The sequence below is a fragment of the Liolophura sinensis genome, chromosome 9, assembly GCF_032854445.1.
Source record: "Liolophura sinensis isolate JHLJ2023 chromosome 9, CUHK_Ljap_v2, whole genome shotgun sequence".
Lineage (NCBI taxonomy): Eukaryota > Metazoa > Mollusca > Polyplacophora > Chitonida > Chitonidae > Liolophura > Liolophura sinensis.
Window position 1 is genome coordinate 9,278,807 of NC_088303.1, and position 5,417 is coordinate 9,284,223.

Sequence of the window (5,417 nt, forward strand, 5' to 3'; positions counted from 1 at the left end):
GTGGTTAGCTGTCCCAAGTTGTAGTAAAACCTGATGCGTCATTAGAACACGTCAGAGTCCAAAGGTGTCCTATGTACAATAACAATTCGGTGACACCCTCAGTTAAGCATAGTTACAAGAACAGTCGGTAGTACACGAGCTGATTTGACAGTAAGGTTAGTCCTGGCCACATTTTTGTGTTGACAGGAAGATTACTGATTAGAGGGTGGTAGTCAATATCCAGGCCTGGTGATCAGTGCCACTCGGTCTGCAGGGAGAAGCAGTTGTACTATGTGCTCACGATAACCCACTAAAACGTTCACATTTTTTCCCGCGGTCCCATTAGCTTTGCGTGGTCCGTCGTGTTTTCTCACCTCGAAGATAGTTCAGTCGTGAGTTAACCTCGAACCTCTCAGTTCTGAGCGCCAAGCCAGGCAGCATGAATTTTTGAAGTCTTTTGGTATGACCCGATCGGGGTTTGATCCCAGATCTCCCTGCTTCGAGGCAGACTCTAACCATTAGGCTACCGAAGCGGTATGGATTGTTTTGAGGTGATCCCAGCAATCGGCAGGAACATTCGACAAAAATCATTACTGAGTGAACTTCCGTTTCCACAATAAATTAAAATATTTGAAATTTAAGCGTCTCGGGGATCAATTCATTTCGATGTGAAGACAAAAAGTTACGACAGCTTCTTCATCCCTGTTATTGACTTTGATTGGTAGGAGTTTAACGCCGTTCTCAAGAATTTTTCACTGTCGGCGTTCAGGTTTTTGGTTGAGTAAACCTGAATGTCCAGAGTAAAGCTGAATGTCCAGAGCAGGTATATGACAAAGCTCTTGACTTAAAGGCCGCAGCCTTGGTCAAGGGCATGATGTCTCAGGGCATTCCAGCACTCCAACCTGTGTTAAAATTGAATACTGCTCTGTACTGATAACAATTTAATCTATATTACTTCCGCCAAAGACGCTGCGTTTTGGTTGTCTCTCGGCCTGCCTGTCTGTCTATCTGCTTGTTTGGTTATTTCTCTCTTTGTCTGTCATCAAATTTAAGGGAAAAAGTTATAACCTGATTTCAGCATCCAGTCATTACATTTTGGTGTTGATTCTGGGCTGAGATCCCCCCCCCCCCACCCCCACCATACCCCCACCTCACCCCCCCACCCCCCGCCAGATTAAACGGTTGTTCTTCAACAGTTTTTTTATGCTTCACTTTGTAATAGTGAGGAGAATCTGATGATGTGGGGCAGCGCTGTAATGTGTGAATTTGTACATTTGATTGTGGCGAAGGGATGCGCCCTTGTAGAGACTTCCAGGTCTTTCTTTGACATGTTCTGTCCTAACACACTGACAGACGAGTACCCGCTCCTAATCTGGCATTGGGCACGGAATTTGTACATTCCCCTGCTCTCACTTCTTGCGGGACCTTGCTGACCATAAACGGTGGAAGACATTTGTGCCGCCATTTTGTACAGTCGAAGGTTTTTGAAGACTATTTGTGTTCCACCAATAAAGTGTACATATGTCACATGTGGAAAAGTTTATCACTAAATTCCATCGGACAAAATTCTGCAGCATAACATCAAAAATAAATAAATAAATAAATAAATAAATAAATAAATAAATAAATAAATAAATAAATAAATAAATAAATAAATAAATAAATAAATAAATAAAATAAAATGTGATCTTGAGCACACCCTACGCACACAGTACAACACACTGGGTTTGTGATGCCAAAAACACTCCAGTCCTACGTGCTCTGCCAAAACCAAGTGCCCTAGATAAACATTTATTTTGTAAATTAAAATTCCTTTCTATGTATACAAGCTGCTGAGCTCCGTTAGCTTCGTGATTAAAGTCACTTACGCGTACTGGCATGACTAAGTTGCCCTAGGGCTGTTGTTTACTTTAAATATTATAAGAACTAGGCAGCTTCACGGACTTTAGACCGACAAAATTTGAGATTTAAGTTGCGAAATATATATGAATTCTATACAAAGGGCGTTGTGTTTTACAAGTTGGAATATCCTAATTAAATATATTCTGCTGAGTTTTCCTAATTACACGCTCCATGAACAGGGAATAATTTGAGAACGCTAAAGTGAAACCATACAGTTGTTTAAAATAGAAAATAATAGATACATTGACGCATGCAACGAGAATGATGCAAACGATTTCAACAGCGACTGGCCAATCCCCCGGGTAAACTTAATATTTTACTTTCACATACTAGTTGCGGCCACCATGAAGTCGAGAGGCCTGGGATCAAATCGTGGTCGCGTCATACCAAGGGCTTTAATAAACAATTAATCAATTAATCCATCTATCCATCTATCGACTAATCACATCACATCTGATCAAATCCTGTCTGTTTATTGGCATATATATTCATAAACGAATGTACTAGCCAAGTCGTGGGCTTTATGGCATAAAGCTGTATGTGGGCACTAATGAAGTCCAGTAAAACGTCAAATAGTTTACAATGCCTGTATGCAAAACACTGTATACACACTGTATAACCCTGATTAATTGGAACAGCCATGGCTTTGTTCATTTGCATTATGAATAGAACAGGGGAGAGCATTACAAGACATTATTTCTAAACGAAGAAGCCGTTGGCTGTGAGTAGATGCTGGTATGGAGAGACTTCACTAAACTAATGAGAAATAATGCGACAAAAATCACTTTGTACAGCATGACTCTTCATTACAAGCTTTGGAAGAGTACTTTCCCCATCGTTATGTAAAGTGGCAAGTGTTTGCTGTTAGAACGATGATTTTCTTGTTCAGTGTTTGATAACTTCACTATAAACACGCTGTGGTACATGTTTGTATTTACTAACTTGTTGTTTGTGTATCGTACCTTTCGCATATATGTTATGTCGTGCACTGTTTGCTGTACAAGTCCTCATACCTGGGCGAGAGGGTCATGTGTTTGGACACCACCCGCATGGGCGGAGCAGCACGTGCTTATTAGTGTTTGTCTGCCATCGCTGTAAAATAAATATCGCTGCAGCAGCATACGATTTCACCGGAAGTGTTGTCTGTTAGAGCAAAACCGTGTCTAATCATTTTGAAGTGGTGACACACCCTTGGACGTGACTGGGACTTTTTACAGGACTTAAAGATTTACCTCCCTTGAACTATAGATTTGTAAACATGTTCTATTTTAACTACAAAACAGTATTTACGTTATTTGATCTTTGCATGAGTGCACTGTCTGTCAGATCTATATACTAGAAATGAATATAAAATGGTGTACGTGTACGTGTACGTGTAGCCCTAACTGGGATATTATTGTTCGCTAGTATTGTTTCTTTCAGCATTAATTCTTTCGCCATATTCATTCCGTTATTTACTTTATCGCTATATTCATACAAATGACTCTATCACCATGTTCATTCAATGGCACAGTCACGATATTCATCTCATTGACTGTATCACCATATCCATCTCATTGACTGTATCGCCATATTCATACCGTTATTTACTCTATCGCTATATTCATTCCATTGACTATCACCATATTCATCCATTTACTCTGTCACGATATTCATCTCACTGACTGTATCATCATATTGATTCCATTGACCCTATTGCCATATTAATTCCATCGACTCTATCATCATATTTCACTCTATTTACAACTCTATTACCATACTGATCCCATTGACTCTATCATCATATTTCACCCTATCTACGACTCTATCACCATATTGATCCCATTGACTCTATCATCATATTTCACTCTATTTACGACTCTATTGCCATACTGATCCCATTGACTATCACCATATTCGTTCCACTGACCCGATCACCATACTAATCCCATTGACCCTACTGCAATATTGATCCCATCGATTCTATCATCACATTGATCACATTCACAACTCAATCACCACATTCATCTCATTGGCTCTATCACCATACTCATCACATTGACTCTACCAGCATATTCATCTCATTGACTCTACCACATTATTCATTCCATTGAATCCATCACCATATTCATCCCATGGACCCTATCAGTATATTCATCCCATGGACCCTATCAGTATATTCATCCCAATGACTCTATCACCATATTCAGTTATCAGTGAAGCATATGTTCCCGGGTAATTGCAACAGGGGCACACTCCGGATTTACTATATTTTTTTGTATTGTGTTGTTAACAACCAACAATAGCACACGCAGCTTAGATTCGAGTTGGACTATTTTATTCCTCAAAGGCTCCCCAATAAGGACTCATCGAGAGAAAATATTGTCAGCAGATATATTGACCAACCAGTTTTTGGCCTAATACTAGATCTTGTTGAAGTAAAGTCCAGTGTTGCGAAAACTACAACCACCAGTCGTCTTGGTGCGTGGGCGGACATTCTCCTCCTCAGGAAGAGCTAGCTGTCGCCGTGGAACGTGGGCAGGCATGCTCTCTTCAGGTAGAACTAGAACATTCACACTTCCCACACGCAAAATGGCGCATTTTGAAGGCAGTCTCCTCGGCAATGGCGTTCATCTGCACTGTAGTCTTATCTAGATGCTTTCACGGGATTACAGATCGATGCCGTAACCAAACTGTCAAATGGTGCTTGCCATGCTTTTGCTGTCAAGGAAAAGGGACTCCCCCTCCAGAGGGCCTTTTGAATGAACTGGAAAAATATAAATGCCTCCTTACGGCTATAAATATGTGGCAATAGTTATTTTACACCTTTTGCTTCGAAATAACAGCAAGTGCAAATGTGGTAAAACGCACTAATGGACATAGATGTACACGGCTAACACTCCGCTGGAGCTATACAACATTCTGTTTAATTTTCGTGGAGCAGTGTCAGCGTTCTGCCGCCTCGCACCTCAGCGCTTATTTTGTGTCTCCTGAGAAAGTAGGCCTACAAACAGGTACAAATATACGTGCTACAGTTTCGACGCCATCACGTATAAGCCTTAGTGACCGGCTTGTCCCGAAGATCGTCACCCTATGTTAAAATGAAACCAACCAGTAACTGGCGACCGCGATACGTATGTAAGGAGTAGTGACCTATATATTTTACATTGGACCCCGTGTAAATTTTTTCAGAACCGAATTAGTGACACTTGACCACATAGGCGGACCTGTTTTTGTTTAATAGTTCTCATCTGTGTCAGTGAAGTATGGTAGCAGTTGTAGGCTTCAAAATGAACCACGTGAAGGCGGCTTCGGTGGGAACTCTCCACACGGGAGGCGACATTGTTTACTAGCTCTGCCGAAGAGTTAGCAAAGGTATGTAGGGCTGTGTAGACACAGTTTTGAGTTTTCTGATTTGAAGTAAATTTTATATAAACACCTCGTGTCTCGTGGTTTGACGGAGTACAATAGATCGCTCTGGGATAAATACCGTACATATATTCATTCAGCTATTTATTCATCCACTTAAGATTAATATTTTGCTATTAGAACGGGAT